Source organism: Oncorhynchus tshawytscha, unplaced genomic scaffold, assembly GCF_018296145.1.
Source record: "Oncorhynchus tshawytscha isolate Ot180627B unplaced genomic scaffold, Otsh_v2.0 Un_contig_956_pilon_pilon, whole genome shotgun sequence".
Lineage (NCBI taxonomy): Eukaryota > Metazoa > Chordata > Actinopteri > Salmoniformes > Salmonidae > Oncorhynchus > Oncorhynchus tshawytscha.
Window position 1 is genome coordinate 167,793 of NW_024609753.1, and position 21,714 is coordinate 189,506.

Genomic DNA, 21,714 nt, shown 5'->3' on the forward strand with positions numbered 1-21,714 from the left:
TAGAGATATTAGGGTCAGACATTAGGGTCAGATATTAGGGTCAGATATTAGGGTCAGACAGGGTCAGACATTATTAGGGTCAGATATTAGGGTCAGATATTAGGGTCAGATATTAGGGTCATTAGGGACATTAGGGTCATTAGGGATATTGATATTAGGGTCAGACATTAGGGTTAGACATTAGGGTCAGATATTAGGGTCAGATATTAGGGTCAGACATTAGGGTTAGCAGTGGGTTAGAGGTTAGGGTCAGACATTAGGGTTAGATATTAGGGTGACATTAGGGTTAGATATTAGGGGGTCAGACATTAGGGTCAGACATTAGGGTCAGACATTAGGGTTCAGATAGACATTAGGGTCAGACATTAGGGTTAGACATTAGGGGTCAGACATTAGGGTTAGACATTAGGGTTGGTTAGAGGTTAGGGTCAGACATTAGGGTCAGACATTGGGTCAGATATTAGGGTCAGACATTAGGGGGTTAGATATTAGGGTCAGACATTAGGGTTAGCAGATATTAGGGTCAGACATTAGGGTTAGCAGTGTGGTTAAGGTTTGGGTCAGACATTAGGGTTAGCAGTGTGGTTAAGGTTAGGGTCAGACATTAGGGTTAGCAGTGTGGTTAAGGTTAGGGTCAGACATTAGGGTTAGCAGTGTGGTTATTAGGTTATCAGTGTGGTTAAGGTTAGGGTCAGACATTAGGTTAGCAGTGTGGTTAAGGTTTGGGTCAGACATTAGGGTTAGCAGTGTGGTTAAGGTTAGGGTCAGACATTAGGGTTAGCAGTGTGGTTAAGGTTTGGGTCAGACATTAGGGTTAGCAGTGTGGTTAAGGTTAGGGTCAGACATTAGGGTTAGCAGTGTGGTTAAGGTTAGGGTCAGACATTAGGGTTAGCAGTGTGGTTAAGGTTAGGGTCAGACATTAGGGTTAGCAGTGTGGTTAAGGTTAGGGTCAGACATTAGGGTTAGCAGTGTGGTTAAGGTGTAGGGTTAGACAGGTTAGGGTCAGACATTAGGGTTAGCAGTGTGGTTAAGGTTTGGGTCAGACATTAGGGTTAGCAGTGTGGTTAAGGTTTGGGTGACATTAGGGTTAAGGTTAGGGTCAGACATTAGGGTTAGCAGTGTGGTTAAGGTTTGGGTCAGACATTAGGGTTAGCAGTGTGGTTAAGGTTTGGGTCAGACATTAGGGTCAGACATTAGGGTCAGACATTAGGGTCAGACATTGGGGTTAGCAGTGTGGTTAAGGTTTGGGTCAGACATTAGGGTCAGACATTAGGGTTAGCAGTGTGGTTAAGGTTAGGGTCAGACATTAGGGTTAGCAGTGTGGTTAAGGTTTGGGTCAGACATTAGCGTTAGCAGTGTGGTTAAGGTTAGGGTCAGACATTAGGGTTAGCAGTGTGGTTAAGGTTTGGGTCAGACATTAGGGTTAGCAGTGTGGTTAAGGTTAGGGTCAGACATTAGGGTTGGTTAAGGTGGGTGTGGTCAGACAAGGGTTAGCAGTGTGGTCAGACATTAGGGTTAGCAGTGTGGTTAAGGTTAGGGTCAGGTTTGGGTCATTAGGGTTAGCAGTGTGGTTAAGGTTTGGGTCAGACATTAGGGTTAGCAGTGTGGTTAAGGTTTGGGTCAGACATTAGGGTTAGCAGTGTGGTTAAGGGTGTTAAGGTTAGGGTCAGACATTAGGGTTAGCAGTGTGGTTAAGGGTCAGACATTAGGGTTAGCAGTGTGGTTAAGGTTTGGGTCAGACATTGGGGTTAGCAGTGTGGTTAAGGTTTGGGTCAGACATTAGGGTTAGCAGTGTGGTTAAGGTTAGGGTCAGACATTAGGGTTAGCAGTGTGGTTAAGGTTAGGGTCAGACATTAGGGTTTGGTTAGGTTTGGGTCAGACATTAGGGTCAGACATTAGGGCAGTGTGGTTAAGGTTAGGGTCAGACATTAGGGTTAGCATGACATTGGGTTAGAAGGTTAGGGTCAGACATTAGGGTTAGCAGTGTTGGTTAGGGGACATTAGGGTCATTAGGGTAAGACATTAGGGTCAGAATTAGGGTCAGACATTAGGGTCAGACATTAGGGTCAGCATTAGGGTCAGACATTAGGGTGACATTAGGGTCAGACATTAGGGTCAGCATTGGGTCCAGCAAGGGTCAGACATTAGGGTCAGACATTAGGGTTAGCAAGGTTAGGGTCAGACATTAGGGCAGACAGTGTGGTTAAGGTTTGGGTCAGACATTAGGGTTAGACATTAGGGTTCAGGGTCAGACATTAGGGTTTTAGGGTCAGACATTAGGGTTAGATAAGACATTAGGGTCAGACATTAGGGTTAGATAATTAGGGTCAGACATTAGGGTCAGCATTAGGGTCAGACATTAGGGTTAGCAAAGGTTTAGGGTCAGACATTAGGGTCGACATTAGGGTTAGATATTAGGGTTAGATTTCAGAGGGTCAGAGGTTTGGGTCAGACATTAGGGTTAGCAGTGTGGTTAAGGACCAGGGTCAGACATTAGGGTTAGCAGTGTTAAGGTTTGGGTCACATTAGGGTTAAGTGTGGTTAAGGTTAGGGTCATTAGGGTTAGAGTGTGGTTAAGGTTTCAGACATTAGGGTTAGCAGGTTAGGGTCAGACATTAGGGCAGCCTGTGTTAAGGTTAGGGTCAGACATTAGGGTTAGCAGTGTGGTTAAGGTTAGGGTCAGACATTAGGGTTAGCAGTGAGGGTCAGACATGGGTTAGGGTCAGACATTAGGGCAGGTTAGGGTCAGACATTAGGGTTAGTCAAGAGGTTGGGTGGCTGCTGGGTTAGGGTCAACAGTTGGGGTTGTACATTAGGGTTCAACATGGGCCAGCACCCAAAGGGTCAGACATTCCAGACAAGGTTTGGGTCAGACATTAGGGTTACTGTTGGGTCAGACATTAGGGTTCAACATGGGTCAGACATTATCCCAGTGTGGTTAAGGTTTGGGTCAGACATTAGGGTTAGCAGTGTGGTTAAGGTTTGGGTCAGACATTAGGGTTAGCAGTGTGGTTAAGGTTGGGTCGAGACATTAGGGTTAGCAGTGTGGACAGGGTCAGACATTAGGGTTAGCAGTGTGGTTAAGGTTGGGCAGACATTAGGGTTGTGGTTAAGGTTAGGGTCAGACATTAGGGTTAGCAGTGTGGTTAAGGTTTTCACATTAAGGTTAGCAGTGAGTCAACATGGGCCAGCAGTGTGGTTGAATGCTTTCAACACCTTGTAGAGTGTGGTTAACATGGGCCAGCATCCCTGTGGAATGTTAACACCTTGCAGTGTGGTTAAGGTTGGGCCAGACATTAGGGTTAGCAGTGTGGTTTAGGGTCAGACATTAGGGTTAGCAGTGTGGTTAAGGTAGTTTGGTCAACATCAGGGCCAGCATCCCTGTTAGCTGCCTCCAGAACAACATTCAGAATAAATGCCAACCAACATGGGCCAGCTGTGGAACACTTTCAACACCTTGTAGAGTCCAGTCCCAATGAATTGAGGCTGACAAAACTGACACCTTCCTGCGGGCCAGGTGAAAGTGGAGATTTAGTATAAATCCACTTCCTCAGTGTTTGAAGTATAGGATTTTTTAAGCCTTGAGACAGTGAGGCAGTTGTTAGTAGACTAAGGGTTGTAGACAGACCATGGTAGTTTGTTAGTAGACTGCTGGGGGCAGTTTTGTATCACAGACCATGGTCCACCACCCAAAGGACATCCAGCCAACTGTCAACATGGGCCACCCCATCTGTGGAATGCTGTCCTCCTCTTGTCCTGGGCCCCCTGTGGAATGCTTTCAACCCCACCTCCTCTGCTGCTGTCCTCCTCTTGTCCTCTCCCGACCCAACACCTCCTCTGCTGCTGTCCTCCTCTTGTCCCCCCCCACCCCACCTCCTCTGCTGCTGTCCTCCTCTTGTCCTAAGGGCCCCATGGTAGTTGTTAGTAGCCCCACCTCCTCTGCTGCTGTCCTCCTCTTGTCCTCCCCCACCCCACCTCCTCTGCTGCTGTCCTCCTCTTGTCCTCCCCCGCCCCACCTCCTCTGCTGCTGTCCTCCTCTTGTCCTCTCCTCTTGTCCTCCCCGCCCCACCTCCCTGCTGCTGTCCTCCTCTTGTCCTCCCCCACCCCACCTCCTCTGCTGCTGTCCTCCTCTTGTCCTCCCCCCCCACCTCCTCTGCTGCTGTCCTCCTCTTGTCCTTCCCCCCCACCTCCTCTGCTGCTGTCCCCTCTTGTCCTCCCCCACCTCCTCTGCTGCTGTCCTCCTCTTGTCCTCCCCCCGCCCCACCTCCTCTGCTGCTGTCCTCCTCTTGTCCCCCCCCCACATCCTCTGCTGCTGTCCTCCTCTTGTCCTCCCCCCATCCCCTCTGCTACTATCCTCCTCTTGTCCTCTTGTCCTCCTCCCCGCCCCACCTCCTCTGCTGCTGTCCTCCTCTTGTCCTCACCCACCTCCTCTGCTGCTGTCCTCCTCTTGTCCTCCCCTGCCCCGCCCCACCTCCTCTGCTGCTGTCCTCCTCTTGTCCTCCCCTGCCCCCCCCCACCTCCTCTGCTGCTGTCCTCCTCTTGTCCCCCCCCTCCCCCGCCCCACCTCCTCTGCCGCTGTCCTCCTCTTGTCCTCCCCTGCCCCGCCCCACCTCCTCTGCTGCTGTCCTCCTCTTGTGTGTGTCCCCCTCCACTCCATCTCCCGCCCCCATCTGCAGTGACATCAGCATGCCTCTCTTTCTCTGCAGTGACATCAACAGGCCTCTCTTTGTTTGGGCAGAAAGACTGCGCAGGAGTCTGTTTTCAGGAGGAATAAAGACTGGCTAGTGGCGGCGGCCTAACAGAGTGGGATGGAGGCCTAGAGAGAACAAATGAGGCAGGGGATACTGTGTCCTCAAAGAGCACCCTATTCTTATAAGGCTCTGGTCTAAAGTAGTGCACTATATAGGGAATAGGGTGCCATTGGGCTCTGGACTAAAGTACTGCACTATATAGGGAATAGAGTGATATTGGGCTCTGGTCTAAAGTAGTGCACTATATAGGGAATAGCGTGCCATTGAGTGTTGGACTCTGGCCAAATTAGTGCAATATATATGGAATAGGGTGCCATTGACTGTTGGGCTCTGGTCTAAAGTAGTGCACTATATATGGAATAGGGTGCCATTGACTGTTGGGCTCTGGTCTAAAGTAGTACACTATATATGGAATAGGGTGCCATTTGGTACACTGTCTCTTTAAGTGGAATCTTTGTCACTTCAAGGCGGAGGGAGCAGGTATTTCCTGAATATCCTGATTCCTCTCCAACCATGGAGTCAGTCACAGGATCAGCAGATGTCCTCTGTCAACCTGTATAGGAATGCTCTTTCACTTTGATGGATTACAGTTGATTACAGGGTACAGGTTATTATAATTACGTGTTGGGGTGTAGTTGTTGTTGTGTGTGTGTGTGTGTGTGTGTGGGGGGGGATACCTAGACAGTTGTACAACTGAATGCCTTCAACTGAAATGTGTCTTCCGGATTTAACCCAACCCCTCTGACACACACACACTCACACACACACACACACACACACACACACACACACACAGAGAAGAGAATGTGTCCTTATTTCCTCTGAGAGAGAAACTGATTCAGAGGAGAGGCTTGTACTGTATTATACATAAGGACGTGACATCACACAACATCCCATTAGTGGAGACGAGTCAAGAGCAAAAGAGCGTAATGTGTGTGTGTGTGTGTGTGTGTGTGTGTGTGGGGGAATAATAGGAAATAGAGTGCTTAGTGGAATCCCTTAGGATCTCCACTTTGTCTTAATATGACCCTGAGAGAATGTCATTACGGTAAGTGCTGTGAGTCATCATCATCATTACCACCTTCATCGTCATTCCTATAATCATCATCATCATCTCCACCTTCATCGTCATTCCTATAATCATCATCATCATCACCACCTTCATCCTCATTCCTATCATCATCATCATCATCATCATCATCACCACCTTCATCGTCATTCCTATAACCATCATCATCATCAACACCTTCATCGTCATTCCTATAGTCATCATCATCATCATCATCACCACCTTCATCGTCATTCCTAAATCATCATCATCATCACATCTTCATCGCCATTCCTATCATCATCATCACCACCTTCATCGTCATTCCTAAATCATCATCATCATCACCATCTTCATCGTCATTCCTATAATCATCATTACCACCTTCATCGTCATTCCTATTATCATCATCATCTCCACCTTCATCGTCATTCATATAGTCATCATCATCATCATCACCGCCTTCATCTTTATTCATATAGTCATCATCATCATCATCATCACCGTCTTCATGTTCATCCCTATAGTCATCATCATCATCACCACCTGCATTTTCATTCCTATAGTCATCATCATCATCATCATCATCACCACCTTCATCTTCATTCCTATAGTCATCCTTGTCATCATCATCATCATCATCATCACCAGCTGCAGCATCTGCGGCAAATGTAATTAATTGGGCATGATTTGGAAAGGCACACACCTGTCTATATGTCCCACAGTTGACTGGGCATGATTTGGAAAGGCACACACCTGTCTATATGTCCCACAGTTGACTGGGCATGATTTGGAAAGGCACACACCTGTCTATATGTCCCACAGTTGACTGGGCATGATTTGGAAAGGCACACACCTGTCTATATGTCCCACAGTTGACTGGGCACGTCAGAACAAAAACCAAGCCATGAGGTGGAAGGAATTGTGCGTAGAGCTCCAAGACAGGATTGTGTCGAGGCACAGATCTGGGGAAGGACACCAAAAATGTCTGCAGCGTTGAAGGTCCCCAAGAACACAGTGGCCTCCATCATTCTTCAATGGAAGAAGTTTGGAACCACCAAGCTGGCCCCTCGGCCAAACTGAGCAATCTGGGGAGAAGGGCCTTGGTCAGGGAGGTGACCAAGAACCCGATGGTCACTCCGACAGACCTCCAGAGTTCCTCTGTGGAGATGGGAGAACCTTCCAGAAGGACAACCATCTCGGCAGCACTCCATCAATCAGGCCTTTATGTTAGAGTGGCGAGATGGAAGCCACTCCTCAGTGAAAGGCACATGACAGCCCGCTTGGAGTTTGCCAAAAGGGACCTAAAGACTCTCAGACCATGAGAAACAAGATTCTCTGGTCTGATGAAACCAAGATTGAACTCTTTGGCCTGAATGCCATCCCTACAGTAAAGCATGGTGATGGCAGCATCATACTGTGGGGATGTTTTTCAGCAGCAGGGACTGGGAGACTAGTCAGGATCGGGCAAAGATGAAGGGAGCAAAGTACAGAGAGTGTCACGCCCTGGCCATAGAGAGGCTTTTATTCTCTATTTTGGTTAGGCCATGGTGTTACTAGGGTGGGCATTGTAGTTTCTTAATATCTATGTTTTCTATTTCTTTGTTTTCTGGCGAGTGCGGTTCTCAATCAGAGGCAGCTGTCTATCGTTGTCTCTGATTGAGAATCATACTTAGGCAGCCTTTTTCCCACCTGTCTTTGTGGGTTGTTGTTTTCTGTTTAGTGTTCTTCACCTGACAGGACTGTTTCGGTTTTCACTCTTTGTTATTTTGTTTGAGTGTTTGGAGTAATACATTTATCATGAACCCTTACCACGCTGCACCTTGGTCCATGCCTTCTGGCGAGAGACGTGACAGAGAGATCCTTAATGAAAACCTGCTCCAGAGCGCTCAGGACCTCAGACTGGGGAGAAGGTTCAACTTCCAACAGGACAATGACCCTAAGCGCACAACCAAGACAACATAGGAGTGGCTTCTGGACAAGTCTCTGCATGTCCCTGAGTGGCCCAGCCAGAGCCCGGACTTGAACCCGATCAACATCTCTGGGGAGACCTGGAAGTAGCTGTGCAGCGACGCTCCCCATCCAACCTGACAGAGCTTGAGAGGATCTGCAGAGAAGAATGGGAGAAACTCCCCAAATACTGGTGTGCCAAGCTGGTAGCGTCATACCTAAGAAGACTCGAGGCTGTAATCACTACCAAATGTGCTTCATCAATGTACTGAGTGAAGGGTCTGAATAGTTAAGTAAATGTGATATTTCTGTTTTATTTTCTACACATTTCTAAAAAACGGTTTTTGCCTTGTCATTATGGGGTATTGTGTGAGGATTGATGAGTGGAAAAACAAACATTTGAATCCATTTTAGAATAAGTCTGTAAAGTAACAAAATGTGGAAAAAGTCAAGGGGTCTGATTACATTACGAATGCACTGTATATATGGTCAATGTCAATAAGGTTTTCTCTCTGTCTATCTCTCTATAATCTGTCATAGATACTGACTCTCCATCTATCTCTCTATAATCTGTCATAGATACTGACTCTCCATCTATCCCTCTATAATCTGTTATAGATACTGACTCTCCATCTATCTCTCTATAATCTGTCATAGATACTGACTCTCCATCTATCTCTCTATAATCTGTCATAGATACTGACTCTCCATATTAATCTGTCATAGATACTGACTCTCCATCTATCCCTCTATAATCTGTCATAGATACTGACTCTCCATCTATCTCTCTATAATCTGTCATAGATACTGACTCTCCATCTATCTCTCTATAATCTGTCATAGATACTGACTCTCCATCTATCTCTCTATAATCTGTCATAGATACTGACTCTCCATCTATCTCTCTATAATCTGTCATAGATACTGACTCTCCATATAAATCTGTCATAGATACTGACTCTCCATCTATCTCTCTATAATCTGTCATAGACACTGACTCTCCATATAAATCTGTAATAGATACTGACTCTCCATCTATCTCTCTATAATCTGTCATAGATACTGACTCTCCATCTGTCTCTCTATAATCTGTTATAGATACTGACTCTCCATCTATCTCTCTATAATCTGTCATAGATACTGACTCTCCATATAAATCTCACCTGCCAATAAACAGTGCAGTAACACACCAGTATATATCTGTATGGTGAGAAATGAAGGACCATATGTTAAAGGACTCCCCAAACAGACCAAGAGCTGTGTCTGACACCCTGTTGGTGAAAGTGTCCCCAAACAGACCAACAGCTGTGTCTGACACCCTGTTGGTGAAAGTGTCCCCAAACAGACTAAGAGCTGTGTCTGAAACCCTGTTGGTGAAGGTGTCCCCAAAGAGACCAAGAGTTGTGTCTGACACCCTGTTGGTGAAAGTGTCCCCAAACAGACCAAGAGCTGTGTCTGACACCCTGTTGGTGAAAGTGTCCCCAAACAGACCAAGAGCTGTGTCTGACACCCTGTTGGTGAAAGTGTCCCCAAACAGACCAAGAGCTGTGTCTGACACCCTGTTGGTGAAAGTGTCCCCAAACAGACCAAGAGCTGTGTCTGACACCCTGTTGGTGAAAGTGTCCCCAAACAGACCAAGAGCTGTGTCTGACACCCTGTTGGTGAAAGTGTCCCCACAACACTTGCTGTGTCTGACACCCTGTTGGTGAAAGTGTCCCCAAACAGACCAAGAGCTGTGTCTGACACCCTGTTGGTGAAAGTGTCCCCAAACAGACCAAGAGCTGTGTCTGACACCCTGTTGGTGAAAGTGTCCCCAAACAGACCAAGAGCTGTGTCTGACACCCTGTTGGTGAAAGTGTCCCCAAACAGACCAAGAGCTGTGTCTGACACCCTGTTGGTGAAAGTGTCCCCAAACAGACCAAGAGCTGTGTCTGACACCCTGTTGGTGAAAGTGTCCCCACAACACTTGCTGTGTCTGACACCCTGTTGGTGAAAGTGTCCCCAAACAGACAAAGAGCTGTGTCTGACACCCTGTTGTATGAAAGTGTCCCCACAACACTTGCTGTGTCTGACACCCTGTTGGTGAAAGTGTCCCCACAACACTTGTCTGTGTCTGACACCCTGTTGGTGAAAGTGCCCCCACAACACTTGTCTGTGACAGGTCATTCGGCCTCTGACTGGAGAGAATAGAGAGAGCGAGAGAGAAGGAGAGAGCGATGTCTTTATTCTTTTGGAACATTTGTGAGTGTAATGTACCCTGTAAATGTATTATTGTTTATTTCACTTTTGTTTATCTATTTACTTGCTTTGGCAATGTAAACATATGTTTCCCAGGCCAATAAAGCCTCTTAAATTGAAAAATAATTTGGATTGAGAAGTTGAAGTCGCTTACCACCCGGGATACAACGGGTTAAAGCCTGACTTCGCAGGCACAACGCACCCCTCCCTATTCTACCTCTCTCTCCCTCTGTCGTTCCATTTTACTGTGTGTGCTCAGGGGGTTTCTTTGCCTTCTGCGAGCACCGCGCTCATGTGTTTGTGTGTTCAGCCTTATGCACACACAATAAACTTTTTTTACCGGACACCAGATAGAATTTCAAAGACACCTGCACCGAAAACAATAATATTCGGAACATTTCTTCCGGGCATAATCCTGAACTGCTCTGGAGATCATTTTTCGTTTGTGGCTTTTAGTGCCCCTTTCAACGATTTCTGTTTCATTCGAAACAGGAGCTCGGAAACATGTTGAGGAGAGGAGGTATTTCTTTTGAAAGGTTCCCGAAGTTGGGACGCCAATGATGCGCGATGCAAGAGGTAAGGGGAGGAAAGGGGTTTCGGGAAACCGCCCAGTGGTTTGGTAGACGTGATTTTCGGTTTGTTTGAGCGGTTCATTTGTTCGGTTTAGTATGTAACTGTTAGCACCGATAGCTGAGTCACTGTTGTGCTCTGTGCCTGCCTGGTTGGGCTCGCTGCTCTGTTCTGCACTACTGTTTTGGGAAACCGGGCCCTGCTCTGTCCTATCTGACGCAATGTGCTGCATGATGTGGGTTCATTGCCCCAGTTTATACCTAAACTCGGAGGGCGAAACTGATACCTTGGACAGGGCAATTCATCTAGGATATAGCTACAAACTTGTAAAACGGTAGACCCAGGTGCTAGTTTGGGCAGACTCTTGTCAACAGTAAGGATAGCAGAACATGAACAAGAAAACTATCCCCGATTGCTTAAATCTGACACACCTATGATGTTAAGTAATGAAGGCTATTGTAGGTATGTGGCCGATCGCCTACTCATTACAATGTAACAAACTTCAGCAAGGACTCTGAAGTTTATTTTACGACGGAGCCAATTCTGAAATCAATCCAGAGATGGACTATTGTCAGAAATGATTTGTGGGCCTCTTTCTAAGGTTTTAAACATGATTCCACCTGCACTACACCGTCTCACGTAGGTCTACCTGTCCAGCATTAGACTACATAAACTCACGTAGGTCTACCTGTCCAGCATTAGACTACATAAACTCACGTAGGTCTACCTGTCCAGCATTAGACTACATAAACTCACGTAGGTCTACCTGTCCATCATTAGACTACATAAACTCACGTAGGTCTACCTGTCCAGCATTAGACTACATAAACTCACGTAGGTCTACCTGTCCAGCATTAGACTACATAAACTCACGTAGGTCTACCTGTCCATCAGGTCTACCTGTCCATCATTAACTACATAAACTCACGTAGGTCTACCTGTCCATCATTAGACTACATAAACTCACGTAGGTCTACCTGTCCATCATTAGGCTACATAAACTCACATAGGTCTACCTGTCCAGCATTAGACTACATAAACTCACGTAGGTCTACCTGTCCAGCATTAGACTACATAAACTCATGTAGGTCTACCTGTCCAGCATTAGACTACATAAACTCATGTAGGTCTACCTGTCCAGCATTAGACTACATAAACTCATGTAGGTCTACCTGTCCAGCATTAGGCTACATAAACTCACGTAGGTCTACCTGTCCATCATTAGGCTACATAAACTCACATAGGTCTACCTGTCCATCATTAGACTACATAAACTCACGTAGGTCTACCTGTCCATCATTAGGCTACATAAACTCACATAGGTCTACCTGTCCAGCATTAGACTACATAAACTCACGTAGGTCTACCTGTCCAGCATTAGGCTACATAAACTCACGTAGGTCTACCTGTCCAGCATTAGGCTACATAAACTCACGTAGGTCTACCTGTCCATCATTAGACTACATAAACTCACGTAGGTCTACCTGTCCATCATTAGACTACATAAACTCACGTAGGTCTACCTGTCCATCATTAGACTACATAAACTCACGTAGGTCTACCTGTCCATCATTAGACTACATAAACTCACGTAGGTCTACCTGTCCAGCATTAGACTACATAAACTCACGTAGGTCTACCTGTGTCCAACCCAAGGGATTTACAGGTCCCAACCCACCAGGGCTGTCTACACTTGCAGGCCTTTGATCCTACATCATAGAATAGGCCTATAACACGTCTTCATGCTCAGTCATACATCATTTATAACTTGTACTGTACTCGTGCTCATGCAGGGTTGGAGTTATGTTGAATCAAGGGCTAGGTCATGGTCTCTCGGTTGTATACGGGAACCATTATGTCCTCTTAGAGACGACAGATACTCAAGGGGAAATCTGCAGTCGCTACATCAGACTTAGAAATGAATAATATGTACCCATTGATTATTGAAGAATATAACTTATACATTCCTCAGGAGCTTAGTTCAACTGTGGTACCCCATCAGAACCCTAAATATAAACTGGTTTTACTCCATTGTTTGCAAACAAAGTAAATGTAAACAAACACTGTGGAGCCTCAAAACATTGTTAAAACTATAATTTTTTTATCATGGATGGTCAGTCCTCCATAGCTCTGTCTATGAATATGAGGTTAAATTAAACTCACGTAGGTCTACCTGTGTCCAACCGAGGGTTGTACAGGTCCCAACCCACCAGTGCTGTCTACCCTTGCATCCATAGCTCTGTCTATGAATATGAGATAGGTTAAATTAAACTCACGTACGTCTACCTGTGTCCAACCGAGGGTTGTACAGGTCCCAACCCACCAGTGCTGTCTACCCTTGCATCCATAGCTCTGTCTATGAATATGAGATGGGTTAAATTAAACTCACGTACGTCTACCTGTGTCCAACCGAGGGTTGTACAGGTCCCAACCCACCAGTGCTGTCTACCCTTGCATCCATAGCTCTGTCTATGAATATGAGATAGGTTAAATTAAACTCACGTAGGTCTACCTGTGTCCAACCGAGGGTTGTACAGGTCCCAACCCACCAGTGCTGTCTACCCTTGCATCCATAGCTCTGTCTATGAATATGAGATAGGTTAAATTAAACTCACGTACGTCTACCTGTGTCCAACCGAGGGTTGTACAGGTCCCAACCCACCAGTGCTGTCTACCCTTGCATCCATAGCTCTGTCTATGAATATGAGAAAGGTTAAATTAAACTCACGTAGGTCTACCTGTGTCCAACCGAGGGTTGTACAGGTCCCAACCCACCAGTGCTGTCTACCCTTGCATCCATAGCTCTGTCTATGAATATGAGATAGGTTAAATTAAACTCACGTACGTCTACCTGTGTCCAACCGAGGGTTGTACAGGTCCCAACCCACCAGTGCTGTCTACCCTTGCATCCATAGCTCTGTCTATGAATATGAGATAGGTTAAATTAAACTCACGTAGGTCTACCTGTGTCCAACCGAGGGTTGTACAGGTCCCAACCCACCAGTGCTGTCTACCCTTGCATCCATAGCTCTGTCTATGAATATGAGATAGGTTAAATTAAACTCACGTAGGTCTACCTGGTGTCCAACCGAGGGTTGTACAGGTCCCAACCCACCAGTGCTGTCTACCCTTGCATCCATAGCTCTGTCTATGAATATGAGATAGGTTCAGTGTCACCAGCCTCGTCCCTCAGGTTTTTACAGAAACAGTGACGAGGACTATGCTTTGTTATTGTTTCGACTACGGATTGCCCCTTTAAGTATCCTCTTATATTGGTTTTGTTTTGATGAGTTTGTCTTTTGACTACGGATTGCCCCTTTAAGTATCCTCTTATATTGGTTTTGTTTTGATGAGTTTGTCTTTCGACTACGGATTGCCCCTTTAAGTATCCTCTTATATTGGTTTTGTTTTGATGAGTTTGTCTTTCGACTACGGATTGCCCCTTTAAGTATCCTCTTATATTGGTTTTGTTTTGATGAGTTTGTCTTTCGACTACGGATTGCCCCTTTAAGTATCCTCTTATATTGGTTTTGTTTTGATGAGTTTGTCTTTTGACTACGGATTGCCCCTTTAAGTATCCTCTTATATTGGTTTTGTTTTGATGAGTTTGTCTTTTGACTACGGATTGCCCCTTTAAGTATCCTCTTATATTGGTTTTGTTTTGATGAGTTTGTCTTTCGACTACGGATTGCCCCTTTAAGTATCCTCTTATATTGGTTTTGTTTTGATGAGTTTGTCTTTCGACTACGGATTGCCCCTTTAAGTATCCTCTTATATTGGTTTTGTTTTGATGAGTTTGTCTTTCGACTACGGATTGCCCCTTTAAGTATCCTCTTATATTGGTTTTGTTTTGATGAGTTTGTCTTTTGACTACGGATTGCCCCTTTAAGTATCCTCTTATATTGGTTTTGTTTTGATGAGTTTGTCTTTCGACTACGGATTGCCCCTTTAAGTATCCTCTTATATTGGTTTTGTTTTGATGAGTTTGTCTTTTGGGTCGGAGTGGAGTGTTGGCTTGTCAGACCAGCCCTGTTTGTCTAAGGGGATATATGAAGTTTGTGTTGGTGTGTGTGTGTGTGTGTGTGTGTGTGTGTGTGTGTGTGTGAGAGCTGCCCTGTGCCCACGGTTTCTTTTGGACCCACTGACTGAATGAGAGAAGGAGATGGTACCGTGTAGGCATGTCAAGGTGGATATGCTGTAAGGTACACAGTAGTGTAGTTCTATCCTCAAGCCTGCATTATGGATGGAGTGAGGAAAGAGAAAGGAAATAGAACCCATTCCTAATTTAGATAGAAAACAGAGGCCTAGTAAGCCTGTGTGGTGCAGCTAGGACCTAGCCTGTGTGGTGCAGCTAGGACCTAGCCTGAGTGGTGCAGCTAGGACCTAGCCTGAGTGCTGCAGCTAGGACCTAGCCTGAGTGCTGCAGCTAGGACCTAGCCTGAGTGCTGCAGCTAGGACCTAGCCTGAGTGCTGCAGCTAGGACCTAGCCTGAGTGCTGCAGCTAGGACCTAGCCTGAGTGCTGCAGCTAGGACCTAGCCTGAGTGCTGCAGCTAGGACCTAGCCTGAGTGCTGCAGCTAGGACCTAGCCTGAGTGGTGCAGCTAGGACCTAGCCAGAGTGGTGCAGCTAGGACCTAGCCTGAGTGGTGCAGCTAGGACCTAGCCTGAGTGGTGCAGCTAGGACCTAGCCTGAGTGGTGCAGCTAGGACCTAGCCTGAGTGGTGCAGCTAGGACCTAGCCTGAGTCTGCAGCTAGGACCTAGCCTGAGTGGTGCAGCTAGGACCTAGCCTGAGTGCTGCAGCTAGGACCTAGCCTGAGTGGTGCAGCTAGGACCTAGCCTGAGTGCTGCAGCTAGGACCTAGCCTGAGTGCTGCAGCTAGGACCTAGCCTGAGTGGTGCAGCTAGGATCTAACCTGAGTGCTGCAGTTGGGACCAGGCAATAGAAGGAGAAAACAGATCTGGGACCAGGCAATAGAAGGAGAAAACAGATCTGGGACCAGGCTATAGAAGGAGACAACAGATCTGGGACCAGGCTATAGAAGGAGACAACAGATCTGGGACCAGGCTATAGAAGGAGACAACATATCTTGGACCAGGCTATAGAAGGAGACAACAGATCTGGGACCAGGCTATAGATGGAGACAACAGATCTGGGACCAGTCTAGGTTATAGCTGCAGAATAATTTAATAAACTACATGATAATATTCTAGTTTTTTTTTGTTTAATAGGAGATTGATCACTATGGACCAATGGAATGATCACACTCACTCACTCACTCACTCACTCACTCACTCACTCACTCACTCACTCACTCACTCACTCACTCACTCACTCACTCACTCTGGATCGATACATTCAAGAGGGCTTCAGCTGGATCGATACACTCAAGAGGGCTTCAGCTGGATCGATACACTCAAGAGGGCTTCAGCTGGATCGATACATTCAAGAGGGCTTCAGCTGGATCGATACACTCAAGAGGGATTCAGCTGGATCGATACACTCAAGAGGGATTCAGCTGGATCGATACACTCAAGAGGGATTCAGCTGGATCGATACACTCAAGAGGGCTTCAGCTGGATCGATACATTCAAGAGGGCTTCAGCTGGATCGATACAAGTCAATAGCACTGCTTCTAAAACACCCCATTGACACCTGCTTGTCCAACATCTCATTCTAAAATCATGGGCATTAATATGGAGTTGTTCCCCACTTTGTTGCTATAACAGCCTCAACTCTTCTGGGGAGACTTTCCTCTAGATGATGGAACATTTCTGCGGGGACTTGCTTCCATTCAGTCACAAGAGCATTAGTGGGGTCAGGCACTGATGTTGGGCGATTAGGCCTGATTTCTGCATGGACCTCACTTTGTGCATGGGGAAATTGTCATGCTGAAACAGGAAAGGGCCTTCCCCAAACTGTTGCCACAAAGTTTGAAGCACAGAATCATCTAGAATGTTATTGTATGCTGTAGCTAGAAGATTTCCCTTCACTGGAACTAAAGGGCCCGAACCATGAAAAACAGTCCCAGACCATTATTCCTTCTTACTGTTGGAACTATGCATTAGGGCAGGTAGCGCTCTCCTGGCATCAGCCAAACTCAGATTCGTCTGTCGGACTGCCAGATGGTGAAGAGTGATTCATCACTCCAGGGAACGCGTTTCCACTGCTCCAGAGTCCAATGGCGGCGAGCTTTACACCCCTCCAGCAGACGCTTGGCATTGCACGTGGTGATCTTAAGCTTGTGTGTGGTTGCCCAGCCATGGAAACCCATTTCATGAAGCTCCTGACAGTTATTGTGCTGACGTTGCTTCCAGAGGCAGTTTGGAACTCGGTAATGAGTCTTGCAACCGAGGACAACCGAGGAGTGGTGCAGCTAGGACCTAGCCTGAGTGCTGCAGCTAGGACCTAGCCTGAGTGCTGCAGCTAGGACCTAGCCTGAGTGCTGCAGCTAGGACCTAGCCTGAGTGCTGCAGCTAGGACCTAACCTGAGTGCTGCAGTTGGGACCAGGCAATAGAAGGAGAAAACAGATCTGGGACCAGGTAATAGAAGGAGAAAACAGATCTGGGACCAGGCTATATAAGGAGACAACAGATCTGGGACCAGGCTATAGAAGGAGACAACATATCTTGGACCAGGCTATAGATGGAGACAACAGATCTGGGACCAGTCTAGGTTATAGCTGCAGAATAATTTAATAAACTACATGATAATATTCTCGTTTTTTTTTATTTAATAGGAGATTGATCACTATGGACCAATGGAATGATCACACTCACTCACTCATTCACTCACTCACTCACTCACTCACTCACTCACTCACTCACTCACTCACTCACTCACTCACTCACTCACTCACTCACTCACTCCCAACTCCACTCTCTCCTGCAGCGCACAGGGCTCTCTAACTTGACCATTTTTATAGCTATTTCCTGTACAGACTCCAACACAGGAATGCCAGGAATACATCAGTGTTGTCCCAGGGCCAGTAGATGGTAGAGGGAGGAAGTGAAGCCAAATACAACGAATACGTAGCTAGGAGCTGAGCATGAACCTGCCTGGAGACTGAGGCCTTGTACAGAAAGTCCCCTATCCCCTATAGGCCCTTGTCAAAACAACCCCTATCCCCTATAGTCCCTTGTCAAAACAACCCCTATCCCCTATAGGCCCTTGTCAAAACGACCCCTATCCCCTATAGGCCCTTGTCAAAACGACCCCTATCCCCTATAGGCCCTTGTCAAAATGACCCTTATCCCCTATAGGCCCTTGTCAAAACGACCCCTATCCCCTATAGGCCCTTGTCAAAACAACCCCTATCCCCTATAGTCCCTTGTCAAACAACAACCCTATCCCCTATAGGCCCTATAGGCCCTTGTCAAAATGACCCCTATCCCCTATAGGCCCTTGTCAAAACGACCCCTATCCCCTATAGGCCCTTGTCAAAATGACCCCTATCCCCTATAGGCCCTTGTCAAAACGACCCTATCCCCTATAGGCCCTTGTCAAAATGACCCCTATCTCCTATAGGCCCTTTTCAAAACAACCCCTATCCCTATAGGCCCTTGTCAAACCGACCCTATCCCCTATAGGCCCTTGTCAAAACGACCCCTATCCCCTATAGGCCCTTGTCAAAATGACCCTTATCCCCTATAGGCCCTTGTCAAAACGACTCCTATCCCCTATAGGCCCTTGTCAAAATGACCCCTATCTCCTATAGGCCCTTTTCAAAACAACCCCTATCTCCTATAGGCCCTTGTCAAACCGACCCTTATCCCCTATAGGCCCTTGTCAAAACAACCCCTATCCCCTATAGGCCCTTGTCAAAATGACTCCTATCCCCTATAGGCCCTTGTCAAAAAACTATCCCCTATAGGCCCCCTATAGGCCCTTGTCAAAACAACCCCTATCCCCTATAGGCCCTTGTCAAAATGACCCTCCTATAGGCCCTATCCCCTATAGGCCCTTGTCAAAACAACCCCTATCCCCTATAGGCCCTTGTCAAAATGACCCCTATCCCCTATAGGCCCTTGTCAAAACCACCCCTATCTCCTATAGGCCCTTGTCAAAATGACCCCTATCCCCTATAGGCCCTTGTCAAAATGACCCCTATCCCCTATAGGCCCTTGTCGAAACGACCCTTATCCCCTATAGGCCCTTGTCAAAACAACCCTTATCCCCTATAGGCCCTTGTCAAAACGACCCCTATCCCCTATAGGCCCTTGTCAAAATGACCCTTATCCCCTATAGGCCCTTGTCAAAACGACTCCTATCCCCTATAGGCCCTTGTCAAAATGACCCCTATCTCCTATAGGCCCTTGTCAAAACAACCCCTATCCCTATAGGCCCTTGTCAAAACAAAAACCCTTATCCCCTATAGGCCCTTGTCAAACAACCCCTATCCCCTATAGGCCCTTGTCAAAAAACAACCCTATCCCCTATAGGCCCTTGTCAAAACAACCCCTATCCCCTATAGGCCCTTGTCAAAACGACCCCTATCCCCTATAGGCCCTTGTCAAAACGATCCCCTATAGGCCCCTATCCCCTATAGGCCCTTGTCAAAATGACCCTATCCCCTATAGGCCCTTGTCAAAACGACCCTATCCCCCTATCCCCTATAGGCCCTTGTCAAAATGACCCCTATCTCCTATAGGCCCTTGTCAAAACAACCCCTATCCCCTATAGGCCCTTGTCAAAACAACCCTTATCCCCTATAGGCCCTTGTCAAAACAACCCCTATCCCCTATAGGCCCTTGTCAAAATGACTCCTATCCCCTATAGGCCCTTGTCAAAACAACCCCTATCCCCTATAGGCCCTTGTCAAAACGACTCCTATCCCCTATAGGCCCTTGTCAAAACAACCCCTATCCCCTATAGGCCCTTGTCAAAATGACCCCTATCCCCTATAGGCCCTTGTCAAAACGACCCCTATCCCCTATAGGCCCTTGTCAAAGTGACCCTTATCCCCTATAGGCCCTTGTCAAAATGACCCCTATCCCCTATAGGCCCTTGTCAAAGTGACCCCTATCCCCTATAGGCCCTTGTCAAAACGACCCTTATCCCCTATAGGCCCTTGTCAAAACGACCCTTATCCCCTATAGGCTCTTGTCAAAACGACCCTATCCCCTATAGGCCCTTGTCAAAACGACCCCTATCCCCTATAGGCCCTTGTCAAAATGACCCCTATCCCCTATAGGCCCTTGTCAAAATGACCCCTATCCCCTATAGGCCCTTGTCAAAATGACCCCCATCCAAAATGACCCCCTATAGGCCCTTGTCAAAATGACCCTTATCCCCTATAGGCCCTTGTCAAAATGACCCCTATCCCCTATAGGCCCTTGTCAAAATGACCCCTATCCCCTGTAGGCCCTTGTCAAAATGACCCCTATCCCCTATAGGCCCTTGTCAAAATGACCCACATCCAAAATGACCCCTATAGGCCCTTGTCAAAACAACCCCTATCCCCTAAAGGCCCTTGTCAAAATGACCCCTATCCAAAATGACCCCCAGTGTGACTCCTACGGGGAAGGTTCCACCTAACTAATATTTATTTATTTTATTTATTTAACTAGGCAAGTCAGTTAAGAACAAATTCTTATTTACAATGACGGCCTACCAGGGAACAGTGTGTTAACTGCCTTATTCAGGGGCAGAACAGTAGATTTTTACCTCGTCAGCTCGGGGATTTGATCTAGCAACCTTTCGGTTACAAACCACTATACTACCTGCCACCCCTAATATAAGAGGTCAAGAGGTAGGGATTGTTTCTGGCCTGGATGTGTCAGGACCCCTGGAGATAGTGGTAGTGGGGTTGTTTCTGGCCTGGATGTGTCAGGACCCCTGGAGATAGTGGTAGTGGGGTTGTTTCTGGCCTGGATGTGTCAGGACCCCTGGAGTTAGTGGTAGTGGGGGTTGTTTCTGGCCTGGATGTGTCAGGACCCCTGGAGATAGTGGTAGTGGGGTTATTTCTGGCCTGGATGTGTCAGGACCACTGGAGATAGTGGTAGTGGGGTTGTTTCTGGCCTGGATGTGTCAGGACCCCTGGAGATAGTGGTAGTGGGGTTGTTTCTGGCCTGGATGTGTCAGGACCCCTGGAGATAGTGGTAGTGGGGTTGTTTCTGGCCTGGATTTGTCAGGACCACTGGAGATAGTGGGAGTGGTCATCTGACCGTACAGGAAGCATCCATGGCTATTTTCATCAGCCACCAGTCTATTTCCAACCAGGACTATGACACTGATGTTTCTGTACAGTTGTAGCCATAGGGCCCTATATCACAGCAGTGGAGGCTAGGTACACCTACTGAGTCATGATCTTATTCTAGTCAGTTCCGTGTAATCTCTCTCCCAACACTCGTAACATTAGCAGGGTTTATTAGGGGGTTTATTAGGGTTTATTGGGGTTTATTAGGGGGTTTATTAGGGTTTATTAGGGGTTTATTAGTCGTAAATATATCTAATCTATATACCAGTCTTGTCAAAAACCAGGTTTTGCAACGAAGCACTACTTTTCTCTGGGACTTTGGTAATGGGGCCAGATTATTAAATCACATTTTCAGTACACTCAAGAGGGCTTCAGCTGGATCGATACACTCAAGAGGGCTTCAGCTGGATCGATACATTCAAGAGGGCTTCAGCTGGATCGATACATTCAAGAGGGCTTCAGCTGGATCGATACACTCAAGAGGGCTTCAGCTGGATCGATACACTCAAGAGGGCTTCAGCTGGATCGATACACTCAAGAGGGATTCAGCTGGATCGATACATTCAAGAGGGATTCAGCTGGATCGATACATTCAAGAGGGCTTCAGCTGGATCGATACATTCAAGAGGGATTCAGCTGGATCGATACATTCAAGAGGGCTTCAGCTGGATCGATACACTCAAGAGGGCTTCAGCTGGATCGATACATTCAAGAGGGCTTCAGCTGGATCGATACAAGTCAATAGCACTGCTTCTAAAACACCCCATTGACACCTGCTCGTCCAACATCTCATTCTAAAATCATGGGCATTAATATGGACTTGTTCCCCACTTTGTTGCTATAACAGCCTCAACTCTTCTGGGAAGACTTTCCACTAGATGATGGAACATTTCTGCGGGGACTTGCTTCCATTCAGTCACAAGAGCATTAGTGGGGTCAGGCACTGATGTTGGGCGATTAG

The 21,714-nt window shown here is 46.9% G+C and overlaps 1 protein-coding gene across 2 annotated transcripts in view; it reads left to right on the top strand.

Moving 5' to 3' along the window:
- The first annotated feature begins 10,212 nt into the window (after positions 1 to 10,212).
- epn3a (epsin 3a) overlaps positions 10,213 to 21,714 on the top strand; it is a 65,262-nt gene continuing 53,760 nt past the window's right edge. For both annotated transcript variants that reach the window (XM_042317591.1, XM_042317592.1), the window contains exon 1: positions 10,213 to 10,563. The gene's annotated coding sequence lies outside the window, so the exon portion shown is untranslated. The remainder of the gene's footprint in view (positions 10,564 to 21,714) is intronic.